The sequence below is a fragment of the Pleurodeles waltl genome, chromosome 4_2, assembly GCF_031143425.1.
Source record: "Pleurodeles waltl isolate 20211129_DDA chromosome 4_2, aPleWal1.hap1.20221129, whole genome shotgun sequence".
NCBI lineage: Eukaryota > Metazoa > Chordata > Amphibia > Caudata > Salamandridae > Pleurodeles > Pleurodeles waltl.
In genome coordinates this window covers 425,543,384-425,558,144 of record NC_090443.1, presented here as the reverse complement: position 1 = coordinate 425,558,144, position 14,761 = coordinate 425,543,384, and the positions used below count along the sequence as shown (strand labels likewise).

General features: G+C 44.7%; 1 protein-coding gene across 5 annotated transcripts in view; it reads left to right on the top strand.

Annotated features, from left to right (window-relative positions):
- The first annotated feature begins 591 nt into the window (after positions 1 to 591).
- The window catches only part of LOC138292853 (volume-regulated anion channel subunit LRRC8E-like), a 228,388-nt gene continuing 214,218 nt past the window's right edge, over positions 592 to 14,761 (top strand). For 3 of the 5 annotated variants that reach the window (XR_011202826.1, XR_011202825.1, XM_069231687.1), the window contains exon 1: positions 604 to 736. The gene's annotated coding sequence lies outside the window, so the exon portion shown is untranslated. Of the gene's footprint in view, positions 737 to 14,761 lie in introns of all 5 variants that reach the window. The other 2 variants (XR_011202824.1, XR_011202823.1) reach the window with 2 other exon arrangements.

Genomic DNA, 14,761 nt, shown 5'->3' with positions numbered 1-14,761 from the left:
AATAATTGTAGTCTCGGGGAAATACCCTGGTAAGGACAACCAATAAAAATGTAATTTTATTAGTAAGGCTGTGTAAAGAGACCTTTATTTTAATACACAGCATTGCCAGAATTTCTAAAATGATCTTTCCCTTGAACGCCCATCAACCACCGAAGAGGCTGTGAGGTTGGAGAAAATATCCACCCCTCATTTCGCTCGGTTAAAATAGACTGGCATGTAAAACGACCAGCCCCTCCTCAGACCTTCACTCTGTCTTACAACTGTCAAACTTGGCAGCCGCCGCCTCTTAAACCCCAATGGCGCCAGCAGTAGGATCTGTGCGAACCGCGACCGGGATTCACTGTCGAGTCCGTGGTCGAACCTGAAATCAGACTCCAGCCTCCTAGTTCTGGCAGTATTTACAAACACATGCACGGCATTGCACGTGTGAACTCTACAGCCAGTGAGCATTGGTGAGCACGCCCTTCCGTCGCCCTAGGATTTGTTATGGCGCCACCAATTCTCCAATCCGATCTTATTTTACATCATACATCCCCCACCCAAGCACAACAGAACCCCTAGAATATGTCCAGCCATGGGATTGGCTGTTACACCATCGGGAATCAGTGAAATTAGGAATGAAAGTCATCATCCGTTGCTAGCTCTGTAACGGAAGACGGACGTTAGGCAGAGTTTACCGACGGTCCAAGGAAGAAGCGAACGGGTAAACATCGTAAGCTCCTGTACATTATAAGAGGTAAAATAATCACAATATCACCCCGAGACTGTACATTGTTTGCAAAGACATATAGAGGATGATTTGCAAAAAGTAATGGGAGTAAACCACAGGCGTAAAAAAAGTATGCGCAAAATGTATCGTACAGATGGTTACTTTTAAATCCAGTGCTTTACAGACGGAAAAGGTAAAATTATTACAGTAATGGGGGAACGGGAAGCCGTAAAATGCATGGGAATAGACACACAAGAGTTTCCAAAAATTAAGGTGTGCAAGCAAGCAGATTCGTACGGAGAACAAGAGTCAGAGTTCTGGTTTGGCTCAAAGTCCGTGCACGAGTCAGGAAGCCATGACTTTGACATGTGGATCACTCACAATGTCATTTAAAAATATAATAAATAAAAATAGGTTGTGCCGTGTCTTTGGAGGAATAACAGACATCGAGAGTGTGCCACTGCTTCAAGAAGACTTATTATGTCCAGTGTTTTAAATGGAATGATAGAAGTCCAGGTACTCCAATATAGAGTACCTGTTCGCTACTGAGAAGTGCAGGTACTCTCCCATTAAATGTATTGCTAAAGTGCCGAGAAGGGCAGGTATTCTAACTTTCAAAATAACGAGGTGCAGGTATTCAGTAGCGCACAGTGCCTGCCCATTTAAAAAAACTGATTATGTCTTAAAAATATGTCCAAATAAAGAGCCCACGAAGGGAAGACAGGAGCCACTGGAACCGCTGCTGTCCAGTCAAGCAATCTAGGTTGTAACGCCCAATGGACAAAAGTAGAAACCAGGACAACAGAACAATAATAACATCACAGTCATAAGTAAATAGGAACACTTAAAGCAATACACGTACGAACCCATAAATCAATTCATAAATAAGTATAGCCCCAATACAACATCTCCCTTTCTTTAAACTAAAACAAAAGTGAATGAAAAGGTTGGATTACTACAGGTTTAATTACAAAAAATATTTTAAGTTCAGCAAACTATACAATCACATTTTAAACCAAAACCCCTGAAAACACAACATAAAAGGAACTACTGTCAGTTTAACTAATTTTCTTTATATTGTAGTAGCAAAACAATTCTTTGAAACTTGTACGCTTTTTGTAGCAGTCTATCTTATACTGTGTGCAATACAAGTTTGAAATAATGAATTACATATTCACAGTACTTTCTGTTACAGGTTTGTCACAGGCTGTGACCTGTAGCACTAAAAATGCTCACCAAGGTAAATCAACAAAAAAATATTAATCACATAGGGGAAACCTAATTAATTTACCAATGCTTGTTCTCTCTGAAAATAACTGGGATGAGGGTATTATAATCATAGATGTAATCGTATCCCATCCACTCCAGAGCCACTTGCAGTGTCAACGAGTGATTGGAGGGACGCAGCTCTCAGAGAACCGAACTGCTATTGCATTGTGATATAGTGTTCTTTAAATAGGTGTGTCTTTATGTCATCCTGAGCAGGGTTTGTGAGGCCCTGATAGATATAGGAATGCTGTTTAAGATCCTGGATGCACTAATAGAGAAGGTCTGTCTAGTTTTTTTCTTTTTTTGCACATTATTGTCTCAGGGCTGATGGTACCAGATTGGTCCTCAACACTAAGTAGCAGAGCAATGTACCAAGTCGATATACAAATTTACAATAAGAATACACAGTTTCAGGTTGCAAGCAAATACCTTCCTCATGCAGGTACATTCAAATTCCTAAAGAAGGTGGGTTCACTCCAAAATAGTTTGGACCATGCCACAGGAGAAACGTGTGTGAACTGGAGTCCCTAGAAGGGTTGATGACCTACCTGAAGGGGTGCAGGGGAACAGAGGTGGGCTCACTACTGGGTTTAAAAGAGACAGGTAAACAGCAAACTCCTTAGTTTCTTTACACCCTACCATTCACCCCCCGACAGCAAGTAACTGAATAATAAAAAATGTTTACACTCGCACGTCAGGAGGCACTCTATATAGTTCAGTGTTTTCAATTTCTGGGCTAGCATTGCTGTGAATGTAGTTTCTTGGTCTTTTATGGAAGTGAGGGAGCCCTATGAAGCAAGAAAAGCTGGACCCTAAATAGACAATAAGACAAAGACTATGCCTGTTTTGCTTTCTTATTCTCTTAGTTCAAATGAAAATGTCAATTTGATTGAGAGTATCACTCCCGCAATCAGTCGTACATATGTTATACAAAAAGTGTTATGAAGTAATGAATAGGACACTAGAAATTGATACATTTATTATCTTTTACAATACATTTCTTTGGTGTTGATATTTTGCAGTTTGTCATGCTCACAATAAGTTGATTATGCAAAATAAATACTTTATTTGTAATTATTGGGGCGAGGACAGGAAACGAGAGACTGGCCTCAAAGTAAGAGAGTCAAAGCTAGTGAGAGGGAAAATTTTATAAGAGGTACATTTGCTTATTGAAAGTATCCTGTAAAAGACCAGACACTGCTATTCCAGACCAGAAAGTGCTGACACTGGCTTTATACAGCCAGCAGGCAGTTCTCTGTTTGCCTTAGAAGAATGTCAGCGAGAGCCTCTGATCACCATACATGATGGCTATCAGAGCCTAGCGCCCAGCTTCTGTTCCCACATTTCTCGCACATGCAGAGCTGCAGCAGTTGAGGCTTTCATCTCTCTCCTTGCAGAAATGCAGGTCAGAGCAGGAACCACTGCTGCAGGCTGGAGGGACTAGTAACATCCACTTCTGCACTTTTAATAAATAATGCTCTGCTGCCATCTAGGGGTAAACCTACAGATTTTATGCTTTTACTGAAAATCTCACATTTCTGTCTAGATGTTAAACGGTGATTATTTCTTCAAATCAAAAATCAGAGACGCTTGGTACGCGGAGCCCCTGGCTTCTTTTGGCGGTGCACCGGGGTGCCACGCTGTACAGATTGGGAACCACTGCACTAAACCATTTGCTGCTGGAAAGTAAAGTGGTGTTCTCTCATATTTGATATCATGTTTAGATACAAATGCCACCATTTTCTTAGACACAAAATGAGTGCCATTGTCAGAAACAAGTATCTTCAGCCTTCCCTCATTATGAAAAACTTTCTTTAAAAATTCAGTAACTACAATAATAATGGGCATAGGCACAAGTTGATAAGATATCAATTTTGAATAATAATCTGTCATAACAATTAAAAACCTCATATCCTTTGGTAGCCTCTAAAAACGGTCCAGAAAAATCTATGGCCAACTTGAACCATGGCTGTCAGGAACCAGATTCACACCAGTTTTATGCTTGTTGAGTTTCCAGTGCTTATCGGGTACCAGACACTCCGAACACTTAAATACTGCTCAACACAACTATCCATATCTGGCTATTAATAATACTTTCTATGTAAGTTCATAGTGCCAGCCATTCCAGAATGCCCTTTATGTGTAAACAATCAATCTCTCTTTCAGGCGGTATAAGCAGGTCCTGCCGAGTTACTAAGCCATTTTCTAAGGCTAATTCTGCAGAAATTCGTTCATAAGAGACTAGGGGCCAGATGTATCAAAAACCCAGTTTGCATTTCTTAAATAGCGAATTTTAGGAGATCGCTATTTGAGAAATCCAAAATGGGATGTAAAAAAATAGCGAATCCCTAATAGCGATTTCTTAAAAATCGCAGTCACTATTAGGGAATGGAACTCCATTAATCCCTATGGGCCTGAAGGCCCATAGGTGCGAATGGTTTTGCATTTCCCAATTTGCGAATTCCTGTTAGGAAAGTCGCAATTTAGGTAATGAAAATCCAAGGGTGTTTGGGGCCTACTTCCCCCTTTGGTGTCCCCTCCCCCCAAAATAAATTGTGTACATGTAAAGCACACATATGCCCTAGGGGCATCTGTGCACTACATGTCACTTTTAAAAATGCATTTTCAATATATTTTTAAAATTGCACATGTTTACCATCAAATTTTAATTTATGGTAATTGCATTTCCTAAATGCTCAGTTCGTATTTAGGCAATGCATAATACATGTGCATAGGAAATTGCAAATAGGAATTCCCTATTTGCGATTTCCTATTTAGGTAATCGCAGTTTGCATTTCCCTATTCAAAGTCGCAATTTTAGGAAATCGCTAAAAATTGCAATTCTCTAAAATTGCACTGCACTGCCTTTCATACATCAGGAAAGGCGATTTTGCGTTCGCAAACAGTGGAATTTACCGATTCGCACCGTTTGTGAATGCAAAATCCTTTGACACATCTGCCCCTAGATTTTTCTGCAAGTTTTTTCACCAGTGGCAAGCCTTTTAAAATGTGTTTTTTAACTTCAGAGACCATAGTATCCTTATCACAAGCATGCATCCATTCTTATTCACTGATACATCCGAAAGTGTGTACAGATGCATCTATAACCTCTCACAGTCCATTTTGTTCTTAATTGGCAAGCAAGATAAACAATTCATCCTGTAATTCTTTCCTCCAGGAATATATTTTATAGAAACATTATATTCAGTCAACAAATCAAAATCGTTACCTTATAGATAACAACATTTAAATTTCTCCACAGCCCGTGCACAGGCTAATACCCCCCTTTCGATAGTGCTGTAATGGGATTCAGATTTATTCAAAGTGTGTGAAATGAAAGCTATTGTATGTTCTTTGCCACAATGTGACTGAATGAGCATGGCCCTAAGGCCAGTACAGCTGGCATCCACTATAACCACACACTTATCAGTAATACAGTCCATTACGGAAAGGTTGTAATGCAGGAGCTGTCATGATCATGTTTTTAATTATCTGAAAAGCTTTATCTTGCTTTTCTGTCCAAACACCTTTCTCCTTCTTTCTAATTAAACATTTCAAAGGTTTAACATAAATGGCATTACTGTAAAGAGGCACCTCAAGACAGGTGAGGGTGACAACGTAGTAAAGTTTATTCAAATACAGGACACCATGTTCGTAGCCTTACACTTCCAGGAGCTCTTAAGCTGACTGTCTCGAGAGCAGCTGAAAACTCCTGTTAGTCCAAGGACGAACATGAAACGTATTACAAAGATATACACCATTAAATGTATACAAAGCCATCCTGTCACAACAATAGGACGCGCATGCAAGCGTGCGAGAAACAACAAATAATTAAGGCATACAAATGTGAGAGAGACAAACAGAAGAAATTACCATATAATCTCTACATCATCTTCCCCCTTTTAACCCCAATCGGTGCGCATGACGGAACCGTTCTGTCCTCATCACACGAGCGCCAAATCCCTCTGCTGTTTACAATAGAGGCATTTGTTTTTTGTAAAAACAACCTAGGGAACTGGAAAAGAGCTTTTCCAGCTCCAGAGGCTGTTTTTGGTTTTCAGTGAAATGACAATCAGCGCACACAGTCATTTTGGTTGGCTCAATTTACTTTCACTGCTGAGGTGCTCAGGGGCCTATCTCAGCCCTCTGTGAACTGAGGCAGATGGGGGAGGTAATACTGGAATGGGGAGAAACTCCCCTTTCTAATGGTATCCTTCACTAGTGGATCCCTGCTTGAGGATTGCGGCAAGAAGGCGGTCACCAAGCAGGGATCCACCCACTAGGCACCAGGCCAACACTATCAACAGTCTTTCTGCTTCCCCTGGGAGGCAGATGGGGGTTATTATTACCTCTGATTTGCTCCCTGGGGGGGGGGGGGGTATAGGGGAGGGAGAGCAGAAAGCCAGCTAGACACTATGGATAACTTTTTTGTATTTGTATCAGTGGGGGCTGCCCAGTATGGGCATGGCCATGCCCCCCCTAACATAAGGAAACAGTCTTTCTGCCCCTCTCTCCCCCTCCCAAGGCAGGACAGACGGGGGCAATTACAAATTTCCTACCACCCAACATTGTCACACTTCTGTTGATAAAAATGCTGTGCCACTTGTGTGGTTGGACTTAGTGCCAGTGACAGGAACGCATCCAACCGATGTCAATAGGAGTTCCCCCGCAAGGGCTCCCATTGTACTTGGTTTGATAAGTTTCTCTCACTGGCACAAGTCCCAGCCACACAAGTAGTGCAGTATTTTTCCTGTGGATTCCTGAAGTTTCCGTCACACAAATGTAACGAAAATGGGTGATTTCAGGCAAAGTTTGTGGTTTGCCAAGCATTGTGGATAGGAAAAACCTAATGGGATCAATGCAAGATACCCTTTCCTGGATTTCCCTAGGTGTCTATTTTTCAAAAATGTACAAGTGTGCTACGTTTCCCTAGGTGCTGGCTGAGCTAGGACCTAAAAACTACAGCTACCCACTTTGCAAAAAAAACTGGCACTCATCCTACCCACACAAGTAAGGTACCATTTTCATCAGAAGATGCAGGAGAATGCTGAGTGGAAGGAAGTTTGTGGCCCTGAAGATTCCAGAACTTTCCATCACAGAAATGTGAGGGCAAATTTGTTTTTTTTAGTCAACATTTGAGGTTTGCAAGAGATTGCGGGTAAAACAGCCTGGTGACAGCCACAAAAGTCACCCAATCCTGGATTCCTTTTAGGTGTCTAGTTGTTAAAAATGTATAGGTTTGCTAGGTTTCCCCAGGTACCAGCTGAGGAATGGCCCAAAAACCACAGCTACCCACTTTGCAAAATACAGGTCAGTTTAGCGTTAAAAAATTTGATGTAACCATGTTGTGTTTTGTGTCGTTTTCTGTTACGGGCACTAGGCCTACCCACACAAGTGAGGTACCATTTTGATCAGAAGACTTAGGAGAATGCTATGTCAATGGGAGGTTGTGGCTTTGTGCAGATTCCATAACTTTCCATCACAGAAATGTGAGGAAAATGTGCTTATCTAGTCAATGTTTGAGGTTTATAAGGGATTCTGGGTTAAAACTATTCATATTTTACCATATGAATTGATGTATATCTGGTACTCAATGAAAAACCATTGCAAGGTGCAGCTCAGTTATTGGCTCTGGTACCTTGGGTTCTTAGGGAACCTACAAGCCTTGTATAGCCCTGCAACCGGATGGACCCAGTGGACGTAATGGTATATTGCTTTCGAAAATCTGCCATATTTAGGAATAGTTGCAGATGAAAACGTAGTCATAAATGGTTGTTTTTTTCAACTCAATTTCATTTTATTTTTTATTTCAGCCGTTACTTTCCATAGGAAAACCTTGACGGATCTACACATATTACCCCTTGATGACTTTAGAATTTTGTCTACTCTTCAGAAATGTATAGCTTTCCGGGATCCACCATTGGTTTCACACCCATTTTTGCGACTAACTGGAAGGAGGACAATATAGGAAAAATGGACTGTGTCCCAATAAAATGCCAAAACTGTGTTGAAAAGTGTGTTTTTCTGATTCACATCTGCCTGTTCCTGAAAGGTGGGAAGATGTTGATTTTAGCACCGCAAATCCTTTGTTGGTGCCATTTGCAGGGGGAAAAACTTTCATCTGCAGCACTTTTCCCATTTTTCCTCAAAAACTCAGAATTTAGCTATATTTTTCCTATTTCCTCGGTCCCCTCTAGGGGAATCCACAAACCCTGGGAAACTTTAGAATCCACAGGATGTTGGGAAAAAAATGACACAACATTGGCATGGATAGCTTATGTGGACAAAAATTTAAGGAGGCCGAAGAGCAAACTACCTCAAATTGCCAAAAAAAAAGGCTTATCGGGGAGGTTGGCGGTGGGGGCGCTAGCAGCTAAGGGGTGAAACAAAATAATAACTAGTGCATGTAACAATCCTTAAACCTAACAGGGTGACCAACAATCTGAGTTAGTCTACTCAGAACCACTTCTGCATTGATTTCCTCATTATTTGTCATCATTCTTGAATTATCATCTACAATCCTTATTGGAGTTCTCTCATCAACCTTATTAGAGTGCAATGAAATGGAACCAGGCGAACAGTCACTGGCATCCACTCACCAAGAACCATGCACATGGTCTGATAACTGGTTGAGCAAAATCTCGGCTTGTACCTGATTGATTTTCACCAAATGTCTTTTGCTCCACCAACCTGTCAATTAAGACAGCAACTTTAGATACCTTGATTTACATAGGAGATCTGAACCTGGATTCTCTATTGTGTACTTTGTGTGTTTTGTTTTACAAGTACCCAACCATTAATTTTAAAGATAAGCTCTTTCATCCCCTTTTGTCTTTCAAAGATGTTTTCTCGAACGCCTCTGACACTCTTGTTCTGAATTTTATACTTGACTATGGACCACAGCATCAGTCACACTGACATCTTTGTTTTAACCATGCCTGACATAGGTGTGACCTAGGATTACACTTGCACAAAATGAAGACACACCAATGGTACTGTGAGGTGTGACCAAATATGCCCACAACTCTTGCCTTAAAAACTCTTCCACATCTAGACCACCGGCTATAGCAGTGTGTGTACCATCTTTCAAAAACTTGTTGAATCTCTCAGCTAGCCCATTAGAAGTGGGAGAGTAAAAGGCTACTTGCAAGTGAGTAATGTGAATATCAGTGATTTAAAAAAAAATAATGGTAGAAGTAACATGCTTTCCATTGTCATTATCCAAAACAGAAGGGACACCTCTGTGAAAAATCTTCTTTAAAAACTCAATCACTATTGAAGTTGTGGGAGAGTTAAGAAAATCAACATATACACACTTTGAATAATAATCAACCAACACTAAAAGAAACCTATTTTCAAATGGTAACATGTCAACGGGACCTGCAAAATCTAAACCAAACTTATCCCAAGAATTTTCAGGTATTTCAGTGACACGTAAAGGAGACTCAGATGTTTTCCAGTGTTTGTCAGAGTGAAGACAAGCACTACACAAATGTATCAGTTTCACCACCTGAGAATCCATAGAGGGCCACCAATAGTGTTGGTTCAGATTCCTACATGTGGCAGCATTGCCCAAGTGACCTTCATGAGGAAGTCTAATTGAAGTGTCACAAAGAGTAATAGGAGGAATACATAAATCATTTTGCATAAGCAGACCATCAACAACAGATAACTCTTCAGAGATTTTTCGAAAAGGTTTGGGTTCAATGTCCAATTTTCATTCCTCCAGCCAGCCCTTGTTGATAAATCCAACAGCTCTGTTTAATACAGAGACTCAAGAGCCTCAAGCCAGTCTCCTTTAGAAATTGCTCCTATGTTGTTTAAGCTATCATCAACAAAAGCCACCACACACTATATATTGTTTGCTTTCTATTGCGAAGTCAGACTGCATAGGTACCCTTGACAAATAGGCTGCTCTGCTGTTTTTACCACCAGGAATGTATTTTGTTACAAAAGAAAATTTCTGAAGGGGGGGAGGAGCCAAAATGGCAGCCGGGATGGACGCCTGAGCGACTGCTCCGTCCAGGGCCTGCCGAAAAGTATCCTTAAGGGCGCCCCCCCGATCCTCCATATTTGGCCAAAGAGAGGCGGATCGCCCGGGGAAAACTGAGGAATTCAGCGGGCGCTCCGACCCGCCCAGAATAAAGGTTGAACGGCAGGGGGCTCATCACGAGCCCGGAGGTTGCTGGGCCGCGCCCCTGGCCTGATCGCGCGGTCTGGAGGAGGTGGTCGTGGCGGCAGAGCTGAGTGCGCTGCGCCCGGGCGGCGCCAGACGCGATCGGCTTTTGGCCGGCAGGGCCAGGCGCCTGCACGCGCTGGGAAATCGGAGAGAGGGCATCCACCCCCGACGTCCGACTGGCGTTTGCCGCGCGGGCGGCAAAACAAAGGATTTGCGCCTCCCTCCTCGCCCCAGTGGAGGTGGGGCCACCGGGGCTCAACCTGGGACCTGCGGGGGCTTTCTCTGGCCCAGGGACTATCTTTGGCTTTTACAAAAGATCCAGTGGGTGCCTACCTATGATGGTAGGCACATTTGTACTACCAGTTGAACAACACAGGAGGACTATGCTGTAAGGCTGTGCTAACCCAGGCTGTGAGAAATGAACAAACAAGTGGAGTCCTCCAGCTGCAATGCTGAGCTATCATTTGCTGAGTGAACTCTTCCAACGAGTGGATATCTTTGAATGTAGTTACCACTGCACTTTCAATGTGAGGAATGGTGCATGATGGCTGTCCTCTGACCCTAGATAGCATAGTACTATCACTGAATGTTCCAATGTGTGTCTCACTCAGAGGGCAGGGAACATTGTACACCCAATGCCAATGAGGAATGGAGCACAAGGACTGGGCTATGACGGTAGGCAACGCTGTGCTGGGCTAGTCTTTTATAAATGCCCCATTGCATATGTGCCACTATCGCAATTCACTGTGTCTACCTCCAGCAAACGAAATCGCGTACGAGGACCGGCTTCTGACTGTTGGCCACATCATGCTGTGGAGTTTCACCTCTGGGCAAACGGGCGGTACCGAGTCGGCCCCAGCCTCACAGTGAGGGGCACCATGGAAGACTGGAAGTGAGCCGCATTGAGGGTGGAAGATAGGTGCCTGTGCCCCCCCCCCCTCGACTTAACCTCCCATAAAGTAGGAGCCTTGCTCTTCTGGTTGATCACCGGAGTCCGCAAGAGACACCACCAGGACTCGCCTAGAGGCCCTCAAAAAGACCCGATCCCTTCCGGTCGATTCGCCTGGCGGGGCGACCCGCGGGACAGCTGTTGCCTGATGCTCCTATCGCCCTGGTAGCGAGCTGAACCTTAACTAGACGCGCAGCGGACCTATCCACGCGACGGGAGCAGCAATGCAACCTGCAAGGGCCTGGCGCAGCTGACACCGTGCGCGTCCCCCATCCCCCAGGCTGCACTGGTAATACTCGGAAGCCAAGAATAAGCCCAGCTGGGGCCCTTCTAATCACTACCACGAAGGGGGCAGAAAAGAGCAAGCCACTTGGAGAACAGCAGTCAAGAGGCCGATTCCTCCTCCTGTGGAACCGGCGCTAAGCCGCACACAACAACATCCTACAAGGAAACTCCTGGACAGTCACAATGGCTGGAAGGGCCAAAACTACTAAACATTTAGATCGCAACACAACAGGCACAACGACCAACAGACCAACCCGTCCCTACAGTCATTGGAGAACACTCTTATGGCGCACTCTGCGCAGTTTGAGAAAGTGCTACAGGCAATAATGGACACTAAATTATCATTGGAAAATAGGATAGACGCAGTTTCACAAGACCTGAACCTCCTGCGAGTAGATCACTGCAAACTAGCGGAAAGAGTGAAATCAAACGAGGAAGGGCTATCTGAACTATCCCCCATGGCCCAAGACAATCGAAAACAGATCCAACGCATGGACGCAGAGCTGAAAGTGCTCTGGAGAAGATCGGAAGATTCAGAGAGCAGGGCGCGCCGCAATAACATTTGGTTCTTAGGGTTTCCAGAAACAATGCGACAACCCGACGCGGAAATTGCTCTGGAACAATGGCTCATCAAAGAGGTGTTGAACGGAGCCCCACCCAAGTTCTTCTCGGTAGAATGGGCGTATAGAGTGCCAGGCAGACGATGAGCGCTGGGGCGAAAGTGCAACCAGCAATGAGTAACTTTGGTATGAAAGCATAAGTAACCGGGAGGGAAGGGACTGGGGGGGGCGGAGGGAGGGAGCGCAGAGCGCACACAAAACCGGGGGGCACCCAACGACAATAGCAGACTTAGTCTGCGGAAAGATGTGAGCCCCGCAAAAGAGCCACATCTGGCATATATGTATACTCCACCACGGAAATCCAATCGGATACGAGTTGTATATCACACTAATAAGTTTAGAAGTTGTGCACAAATAGTTAGTGGGGTTGGGGTTTCTTTTGGGGTGGTTGGGTTCAGTAGTCTAGTATATACACACACGCCGGATTCACTTAAAACACAGAGGGAAACGCTGCGCAAGACCCCTTTAATAAATGAAAGTGCAAAAGGGGCATTGATAAAGAGAGCTAGGCACAGAGACCACATCCTAAGCACAGTGTGCCACCTTAGACACCCAAATGACGCCACACAGGGGCAATAATATAAATCAGTATGTTATGGTAACTTGGAATGTGAGGGGACTGGGTACACAGACCAAACAATCTAGAGTATTTGCACGCCTTAGGCGATCGGTAGCACACATTGCCATACTACAAGAGACGCACATTCTAGAGCCAGTCTTGCAAGAGCTACGCGCAAGATGGGGGGGTCAGCTTATAGGTACCACGTATTCGGCATTTGCAAGGGGGGTGCTGATCTGGTTCGCTCCCGGGGTCCCATACCACGTATCGGCTCACAAGATAGACCAAGGCGGGAGATATGTGGTGGTGGAGGGCCAATTGGATGGCAGACAGCTGGCGGTGGTTGGGGTATACGCTCCAAACACCGGGATTGTAGGATTCTTGGGCTCACTCACACCGACACTACTGACTAATCCAATGACTCCCACCCTATGGGGGGGGGACTTTAACAGCACCCCGAATGCATCATTAGATAGATCCCACGCTCTGGCGAGCTCCGCGATACATAGGAAATCCCCAGGTCCTTTGCAGGAATGGGCGGGTACTATGGGTTTATACGACCTATGGCGCCTGAGACACCCGCAGCAGAGGGAATACTCATTCTACTCCATCCCGCACAAAACCCACACTAGAATAGACATAATATGGGGCACTCAGGATCTAGGAGCATTGCTTGGGGAGTCAGAATACCTAGCAAAAACCCTGACAGATCATGCACCACTGAGAATAGAACTGAACTGGGGCAAGACACGTCAGGTGATTCCCACCTGGCGATTTCAAGTAGCAGCCCTGCAGGACCAAGCATTTGCGGAAACGTTGAAATCCACATTAAGCCATTACTGGGAGGCAAATGCTATGACGGCAACGTCACGCGCAACAGAGTGGGATGCGCATAAGATAGTGATCTGCGGCTTTTGCATATCGTCTACGTGGGGAGTAAGACGTACACTGCAGATGGAAATTGACAAACTAGAAAAAGAGCTAAGAGTGGCAGAAATAGCTGTAGCACGTGGTGAGATCCCCTACACAGTCCTAAAAGCAAGGCGCACAAAATACAATGAGGCAGACAGTAAACTCCGCTGCCACGATTATAACTATCACCTAATGCGTCTGCAAACAGAAGGGGATAGGTCAAGCAGAATGCTGGCGTGGTTACTACGTGAGGATAGTCAGCAGCCCCCAATCGGGGCCATCCGAACTGACACACACGATATGGCCACCACACAAGCTGAGATAAATGAAAGGTTCAGAGAATACTACGCACAGCTATACACCAAACGCACCTCGTGCACCCCTTCGCAACTCGAATACTTTCTGTCGGACTCTGTCCTACCACAGCTAACACAAACCCACATGGAATTGTTAGAAGCCCCCTTAACACTGGGAGAAATAGAATCAGCCCTAGCGCAGATGCCCAGGAATAAAGCACCTGGCGCGGACGGTCTCCCACTGGAATATTACACGGCTTACTCGTCCTCCCTAAAACCCCATCTGCTGAGGGTGTTTGAGGAAGCGTGGGCAATCGAGAACCTCCCCTCATCACAGAGTGAAGCCTTGATAGTGGTGATCCCCAAACAAGGGCGCGACCCCACAGAAGTTAAATCCTACAGACCACTATCGCTCCTAAACTTAGACTGTAAGATATTAGGCAAAATCCTGGCAAATAGACTAGCCCCTATCCTGCACACTATAATACACGACGACCAAAATGGCTTTATACCAAAGCGCAACACCTTCTTAAATATCCGTAGATTATTGTCCATAATGGGTACCACCCTCCCCCCCCCCCCAGACGCACACGAAGAAATGGTGCTCTCGCTGGATATTGAAAAGGCGTTTGATACGCTCGAATGGGACTATCTACTGACCACAATGGGCCGCATGGGAATTGACCCCAACTACATACGCTGGGTTCGGACACTATACTCTGCCCCTCAAGCCAGGGTGAAGACGGGTGGGGTAATCTCCGACAGTTTTTCGATCACAAGAGGCACAAGACGGGGTTGTCCACTATCCCCACTGTTATTTGCAATCGCAATGGAGCCACTTGCCGCAAGGATTCGCTCCATGGCACACAGTTGGGGGATAGTTAGAAATGGGGTCCACCACACAATCTCGTTATATGCAGATGATGCATTAATATATGTTCGGAAGGGGCAGGTTGCCGTCCCCTCGGTAGTATCACTGCTAG